The 12,969-nt window shown below is 33.9% G+C and overlaps 1 pseudogene; it reads left to right on the top strand.

Moving 5' to 3' along the window:
- The first annotated feature begins 4,378 nt into the window (after nt 1-4,378).
- On the top strand, nt 4,379-12,091 carry LOC148191804 (putative disease resistance protein At4g27220; annotated as a pseudogene).
- Nucleotides 12,092-12,969: the final 878 nt, after the last annotated feature.

Below are 12,969 nucleotides of genomic sequence, written 5' to 3'. Positions count from 1 at the left end.
AGACTTGTACGCATCACAACCAACTCTACCTTATTAACTCCATGGTTCTAGAAAGTTAACTTTAAAGACAATAATAAGAACTTGAGATCCTGAAAGAAAGACAACAATAGAGAAGAATGCAACACTACACATATTGGAAAGGTACAAAATTCCACCACAAAAATAAAATATTCGAATAGAATTGCAAACAACATATTAGCTCAAGAACCAAAGCAAAGCAAGCACAAAAACACAAATAAAATAAGAAAATAACACTCACCACAATGGAGAAGACCAGCGACTAAAACAAAGAACAGTGGAATGAAAAAGTGACGTGATGGCAACAACAATGAAAGAAGTGTGGCGACAATGGTGGCGTTCACATACGGAGATGAAGAGAGACACCAAAATGTAGCTTTGTTGGTTCACATAGGTGAAAAAGAAGAAAATTATAGAAGTGGGTTTGTGACTTTCCACAAAATTTTAATCCTGGAAATAAATATTGCTTCAATTATTTTAATAACGGAAGATATAACACCTCGATTTTACTAATAAAAAAATGCCTAAAAAGCCTACAAAAAAATCAAATTTTCATTGGCAATTAAGAAATTTGGATCAAACTTTTGGCATCGGTTTTTGCAAGCATAAATACTCTTTGTCATCGATTCTAAAAACAACTAAGACATTAAGGGCTATTCGGACAAGTAATAAATTATAACGGTTAGTTTCAAAGATCCTATGAGAGCATTCTATGAATAACTGTAGCCATAAGTCTTGTTTTGTGAGGGAATCAATTTTGGAAGACCCTATTGTAGCTTTTCTATAAATAATCGAAATCATAGACCCTGTGCAATAAGGAATAACTTAAACTGTCATTTAAAAAAAAATAAAATTGATGATTTAACATCCCTTTAGGTTTTATTTGTTAATTAATTAAGACCAAAAGCTACATACGACTTTGGTTCTTTAGTGACGTCGGTTAAACGTCTGACTTCTGTTATTTTAGACTTTTGACGTCTATTAATAGACATCAATTTATGGGTTTTTTTTAAATTAAAAAAATTTCCATCGTGAAGGTGAGAAAGTAAACAGGTGCCGCTAAGAGGGTGAGGAGAAAAACGCGCACAATACGGTTCAAAAATCACTGTCGTAGTTGTCCTAGAATGCGGCCAAGAACTGCACCAAAAGCTAATGAAAACGAATTTTAATCGGTGCAAATGAAAGATAATGGTTCCAAACGTAATATAATCAGTGCAAAATAATTTGAAATGGTGCAACATGGAAGAAAAATTACATGAACGTTAATTGCGAACGAGAGAAAGGAGAGCAGAAGATGAACGCAACGAGAGAGAAAACGTGTAACTGGCGAACGCGAACGAAGCAAAAAATCAAACGAAAACGTGAAAGAAAGTGAGGCTCACATTTTGAGTTATTGGGGTTTAAAAGGGCATTTGACGTCGGTCCCCCTAGATCCGACGTCTAATTGCTAAAAATATCCATTTTGGCGCTAGTTTTGGGATATTTTCGCAGCTTATTAACGTTTGGAGAAGGGGATCCGACGTCTAATGTCTGCAAAAGTGAGCTTTCAATTACGATTTTGCAGCTTTCGGCAGAGGATTTAAGATCGGATCTGGAGTCATCGACGTTTTTTTTTACGTCGGATCTCGGGGCCCGACGTCTAAAGAAGGATTTGACGTCTGATTTGGGGGGCTCGACGTCTATGTCATAAAAAAAATTAATATTGGGGTTTAAAATGGGATATTTTTATACCTTTTTAATGTATGATCTGTGGGGGCCGACCTCTAAAGAAAGATTTGATGTCTGATTTTGGGGGGACAACGTTTATGTCGTAAAAAAATAAATATTACCTTTAAAATGAGATATTTTCGGATCTTTTTGACGTCTAATCTGAGGGGCCTGACGTCTAAGGAGGATTTGACGTCTGACCCTAGGGAACCGACTTTTATAATGACATTTTATTTAGAAAAATGTCATCGGCCATTTTTACGTTGAATTTTCGATGGTCAGACATTATACGCATGACGTTAAAGGCCATTTTTGCACTAGTGTAAACCCTGTTCACGAGGGAATAACTTAAACTGTCATCTTTTTGAAAAAAATTGATGATTTAACATCCCTTTAGGTTTTATTTGTTAATTAATTAAGACAAAAAGGTACATATGACCTTGGTTCTTTAGTGAACTGAGACTTATATGTTCACAAAATTTACAAAAATTCTACTATAACATTTTATGCTGTGGTTTCATCAAAATCAAAGCGTATTAAACATATTAGTAGAAGCCTAATTTTGTACTAGTGAAAGAAGACAATTACACGAAGGAAGACTAGACTGTTTGTTGTGGTGTGTTAGTGATAGGAGACAATTACACAAAAATGAAGAAGAAGGAAGACTATTTGGTGATGTGCGGGACAACACAAATGAGGATTATGCAAATGGAAAGAAAGAGGGGAAAAGTCTAATCTCACCCAATTTTACCCTTTTAGAACAAACTTTCAAACTCTTTTAATGAACTTCCTCTCACCTAATTATAAACAAACACTTCAAAATAAGTTATCCATGTCAATTTTAATTGAGGCTAAAGTCTAATCTCGTTCAAGTAATAAAACAATCTCATTTATGGCTTTGGAGGTGTCAATGATAATTTTTACTCTCATGAAGGACCTTATTGCATGCTCTCAATGACCTTCCTCACTTTCAAAGACTTACACTTGCCAAATTGAGAACAATTCATGTTCTTTGAAACCTATCTTCTTAACGAATGTTTCTATATGCTTGAGTGAATAAGTAACACTTTTTTTAACTTTCTTGCTTAAGTAACACTATTTGTTTAAGAAATGCACAAAATTCGAATACCCCTTGAATGAGTGTGCAAGTGACAACTATTGTAAGCAAATTCGTGCTTTAAAAACTGTTGGAACAATTTTCCAAGAACTTTGGGAAACAAGATGAACAACAATGTAGACTTGATATAATCTTCTAGACGTGAATACACACTTTCCTAAAAGCAATATTTCGTCCCTTATAAGAGTGAATGGGACCACGAAATCCGCTTTTGAGATACAAAGAAGAAATACAACAATGATACTCACTCTTAGTATTAACGTTAAACAAGAATATGATTCCCAGGAATTGATTTGTGTGTTAAGAGAATGAGTGAAAAGATTTCAGTAGAGCACATGATCCCTTTATATAGATGTTGATCAGACATCTTTCTAATCCAAGAGATACCAGATTTTGATTAGTTACAATTTTTGATTGTAACTTTTCATGAATGGTTGTAACTCTTCATGAATAACAACTTTTCTGACTAGTTACATTTTTTTATTGTAACTTTTCATGAATGATTGTAACTCTTCATGAATATTGTAACTCTTCATAAATCTAAAACTGTCTCTAATACTTTTAAATTCCAACAAAAACTTCATTTGCGTTGCTATTTTAATCTTCACTAGTTTACTCAAAAAATTAATCAAACTACATTTTACGATTTGATTCAAACAAAATTCCAATTATTCATGCTAGTTTTAATTTGAAAATATCAAATCTCTAGAAAAAAAACATAATAAGGAAAATAATCATGGAAAGCAGTTTACCATTCACACCTTTTTACGCTTTCCTACGTGTATCCCTCTTCCGCACAATATATTCTTTATTTGTTGAAGGTCAAATATTCATTTGTACTGCACAATTATTTGTTGAAGGTCAAATATTCATTTGAACTGTAGTATGCCATTAATATTTTTAATATTTCGAATATATACCATAATATGAACTTATTGTTAAAACTCAATAGGGGAAATAAAATAATAATAATAATAGTAATACATAGAGAACTAATATAATATAAAAAAAATGAGCTCCAAACCAATCATTCATTAAAAGACTGAAAAAAGTTATCTTGGTTTTTCTATTTTGTTCAAACATGTAATCATGTAATTTTTGAAAGTTTTATAAGTCAATAAGTTATATCAAATCTTATAAATTTATAAAACTATTTTAAACATTTTACATTCTCACTACATAAACGCCAAGAAAATTCAAATTACAAAATCTTAATTGTTTTAGAGTAAAAATCAAATAAGTGTATCACTTACATAGTCCTTTCAAATTTGCAACACTTTGATTTTATCAAAAATATTATTTTAAAGTAATAATCCATTACATTTCTAACCAATATTTTTCCCATTCTTAAAAATTTAGCACGCCATTAACGTTGATTATGGTTTTATTTTAGTACATGTACATATAATTTTTTAAGTAATTAAACAATATCCTCTTTTCTTAATTAGTTATTGACTAATATGTTTCCACTTTATGTTTATGTTTGTTGGAAAATAGATGTAATTCGACCTTGTACAAGATAAATAATCTTTGAAGATGGACTTTTTGGGGCCTTTTGGAAAAGTTGTCGAAAGAGTGGCTAATTTTGTATGGAAACATGGGGTTCGACACATGACTTACATTGTCCATTACAAGCAAAATGTTGTTGAACTGAGCGACACTGTTAAAGATCTAAGATTTGAAAAACAAAAGATAGATCATAAATGTGACGAGGGTACAAAAAATCTAAACAACATTGAAGGAAAGGTTATTGAATGGGTTCGAAAAGTGAGTGAAATTGAGACTACAGTAGAGGTGTTTGAGAACGATGATGACCACACAAGGGCCCGATCACCCAATTTTTTGTTTTTCCATACTTGTGGAATAGACACAGGTTAGGAAGACAGGCACATAAGATGAAATATGATCTTAAAAGACTAATTGATGAGTCCCCTGAGCTTGATGAAGTTTTCTATAGGCAAAATGTAACATCTAATGATGCCACATTGTCTTGTGGTTTTGTAGAATTTAGTTCTATAAAATCCATGATGGAAAACGTAATGATCCAACTTCAAGATTCTACTGTGAGAATGATTGGATTGTATGGGCGAGGGGGTGTGGGTAAGAGCACTTTAGTCAAAGAAATTGCAAGGAAGGCTAAAGAGAAAAAATTGTTTGATGTGGTGGTTAAAGTAGAGATAACAGCCGACCCTAATCCACATAAAATTCAGGAAGAAATTGCTTAAGTGTTAGGACTAAGATTGGAAGGGGAAGGTGAAAATGTGAGAGCTGATTGTCTGCGGAGGAGGTTAAAGAAAGAATCGGGGAACATCCTTTTAATCTTTGATGACCTTTGGGACAAATTAGACCTAAACAAGTTAGGGATTCCAGTTGAAGATTATGATGAAGGTGATGATTTAAGTAGTGATAACAAGGATTTTGATCGACAAAAGCCGGATAATAAAGATGGTGACAGTGATCCTAGTGGCAAAGTGTTGAAAAAAGAAAAAATCTTCGGTGGTCACAAGGGGTGCAAGATTTTTCTAACTTCACGAGATAAAAATGTGTTAAGCGTTGAACTGAATGTAAAGTCAACTTTTTGTGTAAGGGAATTAGATGATAATGATGCTTTGATGTTGTTTCAAAAGTTGGTTGGAATACATAATGAAATGTCTAGCTTTAAACAAGAAATTGTGAAGAAGTATTGTGAAGGATTACCTATGGCAATAGTAGTAGTTGCAAGGGCACTAAGAAACAAGAGTGAATCAGTGTGGGAAGCAACAATACAAAGACATAAAAAGCATGAATTGGGGGGTGAAGGGACATCTATGGATATTTCAGTGAAGATGAGTTATGACCATCTTGAAAATGAAGAAATCAAGTCTATTTTCTTACTTTGTGCTCAAATAGGCCCTCGAGCATTAATCATGGACTTAGTGAAGTATTGTTTTGGTTTGGGTATACTTGAAGGGGTCTCCTCGCTTTCGGAAGCTCGAGAAAAAATTAAGACATCAATCCAAAAGTTAAAAGACTCTGGCTTATTGTTGGACGAAAGTTCTAGTAATCATTTCAACATGCATGGCATGGTTCGAGACACTGCTTTGTCTATAGCACACAAGGATCATAATGTTTTTAATCTGAGAAATGGAAAGCTAGATGACTGGCCCGAACTCGAAAATTGCACTTCCATTTCTATGTGCAATAGTGATATCATTGATGGGCTTGAAGTCATAAATTGTCCTCAACTTAAACTTTTCCAAATCGACACTAATGATCCATATTTGGAAATACCTGAGAGTTTTTTTAGAGAATGAAAAATCTGAGAGTTCTAATAATGACTGGTTTTTGTTTATCAAACTTACCACATTCAATTCAATACCTATCAAAACTCAGAATGCTTTGTTTACAGCGATGTACTTTAGATTGCAACCTCTCTATAATAGGAAAGCTGAAAAAATTGAGAATTCTCAGCTTCTCTGGATCTCTACTTAAAAATTTGCCGACTGAGTTACAATGCTGGGAGAAGTTACGAATGTTAGATATCAGTGATTGTTCTGAATTGAAGATTATACCACCTAATGTTATATCAAGGTTAACATGTTTGGAAGAGTTATATATAAGAGAAAGCTTGATCAAAATGTTGGTGGAAAGAGAGACAAACAAAGGTCAAGATTTGTTTCTTTCCGAGCTAAAGAATTTACATCAGTTGAAAGTGGTGGAGTTAAGTATCCCATGTGTTTCAAATTTTCCCAATCGCTTGTTCTTTGACAAGTTAAGAGATTACAAGATTGTGATTGGTGACTTTGAATCCTTTTCTCTTGGAGAATTTAGGATGCTGGATAAACATGAAACATTCAGAGTTTTATCATTGCAACTAAAGGATAACACTAATTAACATTCATTCTCAGGAAAGCATAAAAGTTTTGTTTAAAACAGTACAAACTTTGTTGTTAGGAAAGATAAATGGTGTTCAAGAAGTTGTGAATGATTTGAATATAGATGGATTTCAAGATCTGAGGCACTTATCCATCTTAAATAACAAGGACATCAAATATGTCAATTCAACAGAATTGTGTAATATTTATGTGAATATTTTCCCCAATTTGGAATCTCTCTGTCTCTATAATCTGGGGAACTTGGACATGATATGTTATGGTCCAATTACAGTTGAGTCATTTGCCAAATTAAGAAACATCAAGATTGAGATGTGTCATCGATTGAAGAATCTCTACTCCTTTGACATGGTTAAGTTTCCTATTAGTGCACAAACATGTGAGATTTCTGAATGTAATTATGACATGGATATATTTCTTTCTAGTCTAGAAATAATTGAAGTTTCTGAATGTGAATCTTTAAAGGAGATCCTTCAAATACCAAAGCATTATGGAAAGATTGAGTTTCTTAAGTTGCATACTTTGACACTCCGATTATTACCATTGTTTGAATGTTTTTATACCAAAGTGGAGAAATTTTGTTGGCCGCATCTAGCAAAGGCTCAAACTACAATTAGGGGTCACACTGAACTTACTAGTGAAGAAGAAAAACAAAGTGATGAGGAACCTCCTCTTTTTGGTGAAATGGTATGATATTGCATACTTTTCCTACAATTTTAAATAATAAGTTCAATTGTTCTAAATATATTAATCATGTATGTATGTGTTTGCAGGTTGAAATTCCAAACTTAGAGACCTTGAATTTATCCTCACTCAAGATTTATAAGATATGGAGTGACCAACACTCGTCAAGTTTCATTTTTCAAAACTTGATAAAATTAGTTGTGAAAGATTGTGATAAATTAACATATCTATGTTCGTTGTCTATGGCTAGAAGTTTGAAGAAGTTGAAAAGCCTTGTCACAAGTGAATGTCCAGTTATGGAGAAGATTTTTGAGACTGAAAGAAATAGTGCAAACAAGGTGTGTATTGGCATAAATAAGTAAATGTTTATAGTTGACCAAATATTAAGTTTATGACTTTATTATTATTGAGGTTGTGAAAGGAATAATTGATGAGATAGAGAAAATATGGAGATAATATAATGTGAAAATAATAGTTGGAAGAAGTGCATTTTGTAGTTGTCTTGTGCTATGTGTTGTCATAGATGCTGTCTTACATCAAATGGTAGTATACATAAGTAATTATAAACAATAGATTATTATAGAAATTGCTACTATCTTAATTTTTTCAATAGTATTCTATAATTTGTATTAAATTTCAATAATTCTATCTTAAGATTTTCTATACTGTTCTAGAATTTGCATTACACTTTAATATTCTTCCTTGATGTAAATTCGATAACTCCATGCATAGTATGCAATAGTTCAAACCTTGCTCTATGTAATGCCTTTGTGAAAATATATGTAATTTGATTTTCTTCCTCCATTACCTTGACCCATTCATCTTGTTTTGCGGGGCCTTCAAATCTTTTAAAGTCTAGTATGGCCAAGTTGCAAGATTCATATATGTCTACTAGAGATCTTGCTTGTCTTGGAGATTAAGGTGATGATTATTCTCAATCTTAAATTGATGTTGGAGTTGTAGGAGATTCTAGAGCATGTATATTGTTATCGTGTTAGCTTGTAATGGATTGATTGATGGGCATGTATATTGTCTTCCTCTCATTTCGCACTTCTTCCTAGTTCCAAGTAGTGCTTTCATATACTTCAATGTCTCTACTAATGGTTAGCTTCTTTGTCTGAAGATTGTAGGCTCTATAGCCTTTTGATTATGTACTGTATCCCAAGAATATTACTTGTATAGTCTTGTCTTCAAGCTTGTGCCTTCTTTGATCAACAACATGTATGTAGTAGATAGATCCAAATACTTGTAAGTGTTAAGCTGAAGTGTAGAATAACTTGCTTTTGACTACTTCAAGCTTAATACGAATCTTGCTTTTGACTACCTTGGTTGGACATTTGTTTAGAATGTAAAGTTAAGTGTAGAATACTTCAGTCCAAAAAGTGTTGGGCATAGTTTTCTCTTTTATCATTGATCTTGTCATCTTCATGGCAGTGTAATTCTTTCTCTCTAAGACACCATTTTTGTTGAGGAGAATATGCTACTATAAGTTATCATTCTATGTCTTACTCCTTTCCATGATCACTTTTAAGTACTTTTATCTGTTTTCCACTTTGCTTTGCAATAAGGACCTTGAATTTCCTGAATATATCTTGTACATATCTTCTAAAATGCCCTGTTTGTACTAAACTTTCCAATGTATCTTTCAGTGTGATACAGTCTTCCGTGATGTGTCCCAAGTTTTGATGATATTGACAATGCTTCCGCCCATCAGCCCCCTAGGAGTGGGGGATTGCGCCAAGGTTAGCAGACCATCTTCTTCCATTACCCTCGCCCTTGGTGCATTCAAAGGCGTATAATGAACATACTGAGGCACCCTAGGAAGGTCTCTGTGTCTTTGCTCGCTTTCTCCCTCATTTCTCCCCAACATCCGTCCTTCATCCTTCCTTCCCCGGTTTGATCTAGCCTACAGAAGCACCTCTTCTCTTTGTGCTTGTTAGAAAGCACGCCCCTCCTCAATTCGAATAAACCTTGCTGCCCTATTCTGCAGCTCGGCCAATGTCTGGGGTTCCTCTGCATAAAGGAAGTCCACGAAAGGTCCCGGTCTTAGCGCGATGCCACCGCGATCCCCTTCAAGATATCAACTCCACTACACCGATCGGTCGTCTCCTGTAGGAAAACACTCTGACGCTCAAGTCAGTTTTTTAGTTCGAAAAGTCTCAACGCTGTAATTATTTAGATCAAAAAGTACCTTAACCTGGGCACGCATCATATATTTATCAACTTGATTCCTAACGACGACCGTTACCTGCTAATTAATGCCATATTCATTTCGTATATTTTATTTCCTATTGTTTGTTCTCTGACCATTAACGCCCCATGTTTCGTTTTTTCACTGCATTGATTGACCTTTAATGCTCTTTATTTGTCTATTATTTGCCTCCACCCACTCTCAGTTTTAACCGATCAGCCACCTCCCTATCTAACCGATTGGCCAACCTTCCTTACCGGACTAGGCCTCTTTCGGTGCCCACCGGTTACACTACATACACCATTGATTACATTAGTGGAGACAACATATGTACTCTGTGTGCATGTATCAAATATTTTATACAAGGATTATAATACTTTGACACTCAATAAAATTTTACAATCACTTCATATATTTTTTTTCAATTTTTTTTATAAATTCAAAAATTCCCTTTTTTTATAAGTATATATTACCTTATTGTCAAGTGGTGATGGTACTGTCAAAGAATCACTTTCTTTTATATAAATGAGATGTTATCTTGACAAGACAAAGTTGATATCATTCAGCATATGCCTTACACTTTGCTGCAAGTGTCGTATTTCCTTACAATTCTACGAGCAAATGTATGTTCAATTAATTATAGATCAAATATCATCAATTCGTCCTCTACATTATCACAATCTGACAGTGATTATTACATATCATCATTGGCCTCCAGCCCTCAATCTATGTAACTTTGGGTAACAAACATGAAAATGAATTCCGACATGCCAATCTTATAATGTGACTAAGCGTGCATTGATTTTACACACGTGATTGAACACATGCATCAATCACAATTTGAAAAATTATTTATTGGATACTTATTTATGATTTCGGCCTATACTTTTAAGTTGTGCAAGTAAAGATTTCCTCAGCCTTTACTTTTGCATTTCTAAAGCTAAGGCTGCTCACAGACAATCTTGTACCATCACGTAGTTAATTTGTCACCGATTATTACTTATCAGGAATATTCGAGCATTCAAGGTTATTTATTTGTCTTGTATATAAAAGAGATGGATTACTAATAGCCATAACCTGCTTTTGCTGGTGCTTTTCTCAGTTAAAGTGGTTGTCACTGGGGAATAAGGGAGTAGAGATGATTTTACGTGGAGAATTAAGTTCTTACTATCTTGTTTTCGGATGCATTTGGGTATGAAATTCTAGAAGAGGTTCCCAATATAGAGAAGCTTGCGGTATGTGGTGGTTCCTTGAAGAAGATGTTCTGCTGTCAAAGTCCTAATAATGTAGATTATAGTGGACTTCTATTACAGCTGAAAATATTACACTTGGAGTCCCTCGAAAAGTTGGTTTCCATTGGGTTAGAGAACTCTTTGACTCAGCCCTTTGTCAGAAATCTAGAAACCCTTGAAATCCTTAAGTGTTCCAGTTTAGAAAACTTGGTAACATGCAGAGTGTCTTTCTCGAATCTGATATATTTAAAAGTTGAAAATTGCGATAGCTTGTCATATTTGTTCACATCTTCAACAGCCAAAAGTTTGGCTAAACTCCAAAGAATGGCGATAGAAGAGTGTGAATCAATAGAAGAAATAGCGTCTAAAGGGGAGGAATTGTTGGGTAAACGTTAAATGGGTGGGAACCACCACTTGTTGAATAAGGAAGCCAATGTTCCCCACTTTGTAAAGTTGAGGATTTTGGGGAAAGTGTTTTTCCTTGTCTGCTGAAGTACCGAAAATATGCACAATGTTTCTTGGAGTTTAGTTCTTTTATTGGTTATAAAAGAAGTGTAAGATGTGCAAAGAAAAAACCACCACCACCGAGAAAGAAATAAGCAAAGTTGCAGTAGAGAAAGAAAGCTGTGTGAGTGTGTGGGAAGAGAGGGAGAACCACGGGAAAATTGGTGTAGCACCACCGTGAAGAGAGAAAGTGAGTATGTTATTTATTGTGTTGAGTTATTGCGAGTTGTGATGTTGTGTGCACCACTGTGAGAGTAAAGAGTGATTGTTGTATTTCTGAAAGCTTTTATTTTCAATAAAAGTATATTTGGTACCAACAGGAATCAGATGATGAGGATGAAATAATATTTCCGAAGCTCAATTGTTTGAATCTTAAATATCTGAACAATCTCCTATGGCTTTACAAAGGGAGTTTAAGTTTTCCATTGTTGGAGGACTTGTCAATAACACAGTGCGACGAGATGGCAACTTTATGTCCATGAACTCTGAAGACAATTAAGTTGGCCGAAGTTATTCCATTGGAAATTGATCTTAGCTCTACTCTGTTTAAGGAATTTATGAGCAAGCTACGTGTTTATTTATTCAACATTCTGGTACCAAAAAAGGAACATTTTCTATGATAACAAACAAATCTGAATGTCTGAAATATTAGTTATATTTGGTGGTTTCTAGCAAAACTATATTAAAAAAAATCTGAATTCTTGTTATCGTGGAAAAGATTAATTTCATATTTTTATTTATTCGTTTACATGTGCTGATTTCGCAAGATGGGAAGGAGATGGATTCTTGAGTTCAGAGATAGGACAGACCTAAAAGAGATATGGCGTGTCTCACTGCAAAACCCCGACTGTTTCACTTACTTGGAAACCTTGGTTGTGGATGGATGCCAACTTTTATCATATGGGAAGTTCGAAACTGTTATTCTGTCAAAACCATATTTGATGTTCAATGTGCACAAGAAACAATCACTTTTCCTCTTAATAAATTAGTTTTACTGAAGCTGCCAAATCTTGAAACTGTTTGGAATGAAGATCCTGCTGAAACTGTTACAGAGCAAACAAATCCTAAGGTTAAATTTCTCAGTGTAACGTCATTGATACTGTCATTTGCCGAAGTTGAATCATAGTAGTATACATAGATTCTTCTACATCCATTGAAATTATGATGCATCAAATATTGCTTAAATCTTGATAACAATCTCCTATCAACCATCGAAAGTTTTTTACATTATTTTCTACACGGAGGAACCACCTTTCTCTCATTTATCAAATTTTTCATCTAAAATTTAAACTCGAAATTGTTGTAAGTGCATACGGTATACCTGGCCTGGTTAATTCATCTTTTTTACACTTTTGTAAATAAACGTTTTTTCTTTCAAATTGACTTGTTCACACCTATTTTTATTTTATATTGATTTGTTTAATTTTTCACTAATTATCAGACTTATTTTAGCATGAAAGTTCACGAGTTCAATTTTATATAAAGAGACCAATATATATGACTCTGCTAACTGCTTCCACTTCGTTATTTGTTTCTCTTTGTAGCTAATTACACCGAACTTAGAACATCTGAAAGTGGGTGAAAATGAATTTATGTGGAGGTACTCTGGAGGCAAGTAAGTTGTCTGAAGTTAAACATGAAGGA

The sequence above is a fragment of the Vigna umbellata genome, chromosome 10 (assembly GCF_029865625.1).
Source record: "Vigna umbellata cultivar VRB3 chromosome 10, Vumbellata_1.0, whole genome shotgun sequence".
Taxonomy (NCBI): Eukaryota; Viridiplantae; Streptophyta; class Magnoliopsida; order Fabales; family Fabaceae; genus Vigna; species Vigna umbellata.
This window is presented reverse-complemented; position numbering and strand designations above follow the sequence as displayed.